The following is a 9,092-nucleotide window of genomic DNA, read 5'->3' on the forward strand; positions in this document are numbered from 1 at the left end:
TTGACTTGGAAGCGTCGAACTCCTTTGAGAGGCAACACCTTAAGATAGACGAAATCCCCAATCTCAAACATAAGATCTCATCTGCGGCGATCCGCATAGCTCTTTTGTCAGGACTGAGCCGTGAGGAGACTCTTGCAAATCATCAGAACATATTCTTCTACCTCCTTCACCAAATCTGGGCCGAGAAAAGCCCTTTCGCCGGACTCGGACCAATTCAATGGCATTTGGCATCGTCGGCCATACAAAGCTTCAAACGGTGATATCTCAATGCTCGCTTGGTAATTGTGGTTGTAGGAGAACTCCGCCCCCTCCCTAGACAATGCCATTTTCCAGATGGCATAACCATGGTCTGGATGAAACTCGCCGAAATGTAAATGGTTTTTTAGAGAGAGAGCCAAAATGTAAATGGATACTGTCCAAGTAATGTATTGGGCCTAACCTGCCCTACCTTATCGAGAACCGTATCGCCTACGTGGACTGTCCAAGTGCCAGCCCAATCTCCACTCATAAAAACAAAAGTGCCAGCCCAACCAATGACCCAACATCGACATACCCAACGTTGCTCCAGAATGTTTTATATTTTAAATAAAAACTACAAATATATGTCTGTTTCAAAAATTACAATTCTAAACCTTTGTTGTCCTTCCAACGGATAACATATTTTGAGAAACCAAATTGAAACATGCCTTAATTATTTGTGATGAGTGATTGACAAGTGTTGTTTTGGTTTGATGATTTTTGAATTGCATGGACATGTATATGTATTGCAGTGATGTTCATGACTAACCAAAGTTGTAAAGAAAATAGAGTTGGCATGTTTATCTCCAAGTCTAGGAAAATTGTACACGCCGGATCATCTGACGATGGGGTTTTTGTACACGCTGGATGTTCCGACGCTCTGATGGGACACACTATTGGATCGAGGAGGCCAACTAGTGGGGGGTGACTAGACGGTTCTAAAAATTCTACAAAATATAACTAATAAAGATGCAAAATTAAAATGATCGGTTACAACTATATAAAACCCCCAAAATCTATATCTCAATGAAAATAATCAATTCTATGTCTATGTCAAGGTTTGCAACCTAGGGTGACATATAAGCAATTATAATTCTAGGAATATAAATTGCACAAAGTAAATAAGCTTAAGTAGGCAAACCATAAAGGAGACATCGAATTTTTTACCGTGGTCTCGGAGACTTGTCGGTTTCCCCTAATCCACATTGATGTGGGTTTAAGCCTTTAACAGCTCCTCTATCAAGTATGCAATTCTCACCACGAGAAGAGACTCATCACGAGCAACTTGATCTTGAGCCGGATTAATCCAATGAACCACTCACTACCTCGATTCCGCTAGAGTTGCACTTTACCTCTCTGGCAAGGCACACACAAAGCCTCTCACAATCACCACTTGAGGGAAAACTTTGCCAAATCGATTTGCGATCTTTTCCACTCCAAAAGGGGATATGTTTAGGAGAGTTTAGAGAGTCTAGAACTTAACTAACCACCTAGCAACTCAATTCCTAAATCAAATCTCAACCAAATCCTCATTTTGGTCCAAAATCTCAAAAACTCATGAACTTTGCTAAAACTCGAAATCGATCAACCAAATCACGAATTCTTGCCATGGGGAGCCTAAGAGACTTACTCAAGATGCTTGTGGAGTTGGGTGACCGTTGGGAATTGGAGGAAATGCTCGGGAAATGAAGAATTCCCGTGTTCTTCTCGTTTTAATTCTAAACACCAAAATGAGCCAAGAACGACTCAAATCCTCCGGGAATTCGAAAATGAATTGGATGGATGAGTACCTTACGAGCTCTAGAATGCAATGGTACCACATACTTACCTCCAATCCTTCTCTAGAGCTCGGATTTGAGGAGAAAGGGAGAGAGAGCTTGAGAGGGGAGTGAGAGGGAGGCAGGAGCAGCTGCTGCATGGGTGGGAGGCGTGTGGAGTGAGGGAGGAGAGAGAGGGAGCAGGTGGGGCTACCCATTTGGGTGGTTGGGAAGGTGGGGCCCGCTGGTGAGAGAAAAAGCTCGTTTTAACTGCGAATTCTATTCTTTTCTCTCCCGAATTTCTTTCTCTCATCCAATTGACTTTTAACAAAGTGCATTAGCGTTTCGAATTACAATTACGCAAAATTTAACATAATGCTTAAGAAGCATGATTATGCTTAATTACGTGATTAAGAATTTGGGACGTGACACACCATGGCACAAGTTCAAGTTCGAGATCACATATACATTAATACATACAAAAATTCATGTTAAAGTCTACAACATCAAGCATCAATTATACAATACCAGCTACATGCTTCAACACCTCATCACCATCGATGACACTTCTTTAGTTGCATTATAGAATACCTTCAACATGCTGCAAATCTTTCCTTGCGAGCTTGTGAGCTCTTTACATACTTTACACTATGTCTGATATTGTCAACAACACCACTCATGATACTCGGAAGGGGAATATCATTGTAGATTTAACACATGTGCAGCACAGCTAACCAAACTGAACAGGACGAACAGTTAGGCAATCAATTAAATTTAACACTGTACCATAACTAGAATAGAATAAAAACTCTGAATAGCATAGCTAAATGTCTCTTGAATATGTTTCTGAATTGTTGGACACTATTGGTTCTCTGGCCAAATGCATGCTCAACCTCATACATAATTCCTTCTGAATCAATGCACAGTGAAGCCTTCATTTTCAGAGAAATCCTTGAACTAATTAACTGTGTCCCAATGCTTGAGCATGAACATGGTGGCCTCCAAAATTCTAATTTGATTACCATTGTAGTTATAATTTCACATATGCATCGTTGATAAATACATTTAAAATCCTAATTGCAGTATGAAACAAGAGAAGTAATCAAGTTTGAACATAATACAAATTGCGATAGGCAAGATAACTACTCAAAGGACACAATCTGAACAACATTTAAAGGGATCAGTTTTAGACAAATCATAGACATACTCGATATGTGGAAGATATTGTCTAACATCTATTACTTGTAAAGTAAAACTAAGCACCTCTTGAAGCCCTTTTCTCAAGCTGAAGCAACCTATGCTGCTCTACAATAAACTTATTATTGTAGTTTTTGAAATCTACAGCTGCTAGCATGAAGAACAGAAACAGAAGATTTAAAAGGAGATACCTGAAGTTTGTAGTTAAATTTCATCATCGCCATCATTTCCGGTCAAATTACCAGCTATGTTATTGCATATAGAGTCTAAAACAATTGAAATGGATTCAATACGCAGTTAAAGACAATAACAAAAGATGTAACTTTTGGTGTGGGTAGTGTGGAGAAGGGTAAATACCTTTTGTTCGTATCGAATCTTGTAGACATATAAGAGTCTCTATTGTGTCACTAGTCAATCTGCTTCTGTAGTCGTTTATAATCCTCTCTCTAGTGGAAAAGGCTAATTCGGAGGCTACTATTAAGGCAAGGACTACTAACAAGTCACGTGCCATACATGCAAGTGTAGGATACTTGGCGGAGTTCATCTTCCAAAACTCTAGGATATCAAAAGGGACTCCTATGGAGACCGTTTCTTCTTCCAAGTACTTGTCAAGCTCACTTATTCTTCTCATTTGCTGCACATTTTGATGTTGCCCCCAATCTGCCCATGGATTGCTTTCATCTACATTTAGTTCATCATCATTTACTGCCTGTGCATTCTTGTACATTGAGTCTGACTAATACTCAATAAAGAGTTTTTCAAATGTTTTCTACACTTCAGTAAGGTATAAGGATGCTCTATTTCCAAAGCCTTTTTTCAAACAAAAGTCAAGAAAGCCAAACTTAAATCTAGGATCTAGAATAACAGGAATGCAAATCTTCAAGAACGATATATCCCAGTATTTCTTGAGTTTCTCCTTCATCTCGTGAACCATGGATGCAATGACTTGGTCTGCATTAGAGGACTCTCTTTCCAACATTCTCTTCACCTCCCAAATCTGATGGAAGTAGCAGCTGACATTAGGATATTTGGAGCCTGACACTTCTTTAGTTGCATGATAGAATACCTTCAACATGCTGCAAATCTTCTTGGTCATGTCCCATTCCTCAATTGAAGGCTCGTGTACATATTGAGTGTCCTCTTGAGTCAAAGCTTCAAAGGCCCTCTTATACTCCGAAGCTGAATTGAGAATTTCATATGTTGAATTCCATCTTGTAGCAACATCAAGAGTAGGATGCTTCTTACAAGTTATACCTACTTGTTGGACCATTTTTTCAAATCTTTCCTTGCGAGCTTGTGCGCTCTTTACACTATCTCTGATATTGACAATAGCACCACTCATGGCCTTGAAACCTTCTTGAGCTATCAGATTTAAGACATGTGCAGCACACCGGTAATGAAACAATTTTCCTTTACGGAGTAGCAAATTCTTGGCTACAAGGTTCTCTTGCAAATATGTCACAAAAGAATCATTTATTGTTGCATTGTCTAATGTGATTGCAAAGTCCTTAACTTCTATATTCCAATCTTGGAGAGTCCTTAGCATAGCATTGAACATGTTTCTACCATCATGAGGTGTCTCTACAAGAGTAAACTTCATAATCCTTTTAATGAGCCTCCAATTATCATCAATAAACTGGCATGTGCACATAAGTAGCCTAGGGCTTGATTCAAAGTCCACAAGTCAGTTGTGAGTGAAACTTTAGACATCAAGGTTTGTAAGATCTTTCGTAGGGCTACCTTCCCTTCCTCATATGCATCAATGCAATCAACCTTGATGGTAGTTCTATAAACTAGTGTGAACCAAGGATTTAGGGTAGCAACAAAGCTTCTAAATTTTGCATAATCAACTAAACTGAATGGCAATTCATGCACGACAATCAACTTAATCAGTTTTTGCCGAGATACTTCTTGGTCAAATTTCCAGTTCTTTAGAGCACCATGCAAGGATGGTAGAATTCATTTAGGTAAGCATATGATCCAATCTGGATTTTCCCTCACAACTGCTTAGATGCCTACGACAACCACTTGTGCCAAAATCTCGATTTGCTTTGAATATTATGCTGCAGTGAATGCACTTAGCTTGCACAAGAGTCTGGCCATCATATATAGGCTCAAATTCAGTCCATATCTCAAATGTAAGTTTCCTTCTTCTATTTCGACGTGAAGATCCTAATATAGAATGGATTTTTTTTAAAGACAGGGACATGGAAACTATTGCACAAATGATACGCGTTTATGACAAAATAGAAGTAGCAAATTATAATACTTACTGCTAGAGGAAGATATCGGGATTGGCGATGGGGACTTTGCCAATGATGTAGATGGGGACCCAACTCTTGGTGATAACATTATCTTTATCCCATGTGACTTCATAGCCATTGGTACTATTGGTAACCTGAACCGCTTTGTTTCTGGTGCCTTCACCTGCTTCACACTTGGGACTTTCCGCTTCTAAGTATAGCAAGAAAATTACATGGTTAGGACTTATGAATTCCTAAACTGAGCACATGCTCTTAATTGATAATGTTTCTCTGACTAGCATCAACAATGCTAGCTACCACATCAGTTGGTAAACATATATAGCCATGCCATGACAAAGCTGAATGTACATATACTCATCTCCCTCATTTTGCTAGCTAGCACATGGCAAAATGATGCAAAAGGACATGCAAACAGAAAATAATATCATTATGAGAATATACCAAGATGCTCCACTTTCTGCTATTTTGATCCTATAATATGATGGTCTTCTTATATGAAATCATATGACTATTAGCTAACACACTTCTGAAATCTCACCCAGGTGCATGCTTCAAATAGCTAAAATTTCCATTGAGATATCAGACTAATCAAATAATCATGGGCTAAGAAGTGGAAGAAATTAATAGAGAAGGGGAGGCTGTCGCGACGAGGATAGCAGGAGTAGGACCAGCCGCGGAAGGAGAGGATCATGTGACCATATGCTACGCTGAGGGCACAGTGTCAGAGGGTGCACCAGCGATGCACGTGCTGGCACATGTTGATGGGGCCCCCAGCGAGGGGTAGCCACGGAGGGTACGTCAACGAGGGGGGTGGCGGTGGAGGGAGTGTGGATGACAGGGACAGGGGTAGATGCGTCAGCGATGGGTGGCGGAGGAGGTGATGATGCAACCTGGAGGCCCTGGAAGCTAGGGCTTGCCATCACCATCGCCATGCATAGTGCAACCATATGTTCGCGGGCTTGCGGCGCCATTGGGTCCTGCGGGATTTCCACTTTAGCCCGCTTGAGCAATTTGCAGGTTGTGTGGCATGATTTGAGGGCTCATGGTGTGGGTCGGCCCAATGGCTTTGTGGCAAGGCCCACACCACTTGCATCTTTATCCATAACTACCTTAGATTTTAGCCCAAAAAACCATCACTATATGGCCCACTCAAGCCTAAGTCTAAGAAAACAATGGAGAAGACCCAAGTTCAAGTCCAACTCACTGAGTTAGCCTTCTCTAACCGACTAACCCTCATCCCTTATCCCTCTAGCCTTGAGCAGCGTGGCGGTCGGGAGTGCGATTGCAGCGCAGGCGCGCACACGACAATTGGCAGCCCTGCGGCAGGCAGTGGAGATCCATCCACCAGCACCTAGCACGATCCCTTCCTTCTCGTCTTGGCAACTACCCTACAATTGCTTGAACGGATTGTTCTGCAAGTAGGTTTTGCTCACAATTTAATCCAAATCTTACTTTCTTCCTCTCCATTCAGTTCTGGATTTCTGCGTTGCATGGTGCCATACTACAATCCAATCCAATGTTCGATTCGGCGGCCAGTGCCCTGCTGCAGCCTCCACCCACCGGATCTAATTGTGACTGCGACCCTTTCCATTTTTTAGCTTCCCATTCCGCTTGCCTGAGCTACTGCTAGTCATGCACGATCCACGGACTAGAGAAGGGATTGGCTAGTAAATAATCTATTGAACACCTTTCAATATGCTTTAAAGTCGTGCAATAATTTTTGAAGCCTAGCTAGCTCATCAACAACTATGAAATCCTTGCAACAAAATCCGGAACCTAGTCCAATAGTTTTTGAAACCTATTAGCAACAATCCTTGCACTTTATTTCTTATTTGGACTATTTATATTATAGTTTCGTAAATTTCAAACTTATTTGTTTAATTTATGATGTTGAGAACTTTTAATATATTTATATTATTTTTTAGCAAATTTTATACTTATGTATTAGATTTAAAAATTTCCAACAGACACACCCAACGATGAAATCCTGGCTCCGCCACTACCTTTACAACTGTTGTTTTCTGTTAAATCGGTGTAAAAATTTAGGGTTGGCTTGCAAGACAGAGAATTGAACTGAAATGCAAGTTCATCAGAGACAAATAGTACGGTGGAGGTATGTTTTGAATGGACCAAAATCAGGGATCTTAGAATTCCGGGCAAGATGAAATATTTTCTGTGGCACTTGGCTCATAATAACTTGCCTTTGAGGAAGAATGTAGAGAGGAGGGGCATCATTTTGAACCCACGGTGTCCACATGCAAAAAATTTGATGAAGATGGTGATCACTGTTATCTGAAGTGCAAATTTGTAAAGCAATGCTGGCTGGCCCATGGGCATGGGCATGGAAGCAAAATGATCCTCTTTGTTGGGGTGCATTTCAGTCGCCATATGTTTCAGCAGATTTGCCTTATGAGAACCAAAATCCAGATTCGGAGTGCATTCCTTAGCTTCTCACTAATCTAGATATTTCATAGAGCAAGAACTAAACACTTTATAATATTGCTAATATGAGGGTAAAGTATAAATTGAGAGCATTTTTTGGGTTATCCTCTCCTTAAAGTTCTCCATTCACATCCATAACCTGGTCGTGCAAATGAATTTAAGGAAAATCCTAACTATAGCCTTAAGTGGGTCATACTTCGTGATCCCTCCGCATCGATGATCTGAGAAGTCAAGGCTAGACGGCTGTCACTTTGTTCTCTTATCATCCCATCATACCTACTTGGTCATCCCCTTACCGTTACCCTGAATATACGTTTGCAACTGCAACCTGACGCTAAGAGGACCGATCTATATCAAGAACTATTAAATAACCCTAATTCACATCGTGATTGCCTTGGCCAAAGAATGACTTAACTACTCATGCAACATCTGGACAACTAAAGATACAACACAAACATTTAGATCGCACAAAGAGTCATACAATCTATTAGACAAACGCAAGACATAATTGATAAATTATAAAGATGCAACACAAGTGGTGTTTAGGACTCCTTAGTTATAATGGTAGACTCTCTCATGGTGGGGATGGTGATGAAAATCGACGCCGAGGTGGAAATGGTGGCTGAAGGCGGCGACAACTTCTGGGACAGAGCCCTAGGGCATGGAGATGGTGTCGGACAATGGCGACAGCATAGAGATGGATAAGGAAGTGCCTTGGGGCGTCCTCCCCCTATTTGTCATGGGCTAGGGCCGGCAGTGGACATTGGAGGCACTATATAGATGTGATGATGGCCTCCCAACCTTCCAGTGTGATGCTGATTGATCTAAAGGTTGATCGGTGGTTTTCTCCTTCCAAATACCTTCTAGATATGTTCCTTGGATAATAAGAAAACTCTCAAAATTAGTCTTGGCCGATTCGGTGTAGAAACGTGAAAGTTAGGGATTTTTCCGTGGCATCTCGGGCTCCTCCCGAGGGTGGTACAGTCTCCAAACTCTCTGTACTTCCTCCTCTTGTAACCCATCTTCAAAAAATCATACAAAACTCATACTACCTCAAATTGAGAAAAAATTTATATAAAAGTTGCATTTCTCGATGAGATCTATAATTTTATAGGTATATCTTTCTTCATTTGAGGTCGTTAATATTCCCAAATAATTTATATAAGCTTCAGAAGGAAGATTTGGCATCTGTAACTCCTCTAGATTGACTCTGACTTGACTCGCTTCATCATGATTTGTTCATGAGAGTTCCACAACACCTTTATTATACATAAAATAAATAAAAACTTATACAAATATGGTATAATAATAAATATGCAATGTTCAAGTGTTAAACATGATTATTGTGTTTTATGCAACATTTACAACAAAAGCACATGTTCGAGAGAGGCATATGAGAGCATTTGGCATTGAA

Source organism: Phragmites australis, chromosome 15 (assembly GCF_958298935.1).
Source record: "Phragmites australis chromosome 15, lpPhrAust1.1, whole genome shotgun sequence".
In the NCBI taxonomy this organism is placed as follows: Eukaryota; Viridiplantae; Streptophyta; class Magnoliopsida; order Poales; family Poaceae; genus Phragmites; species Phragmites australis.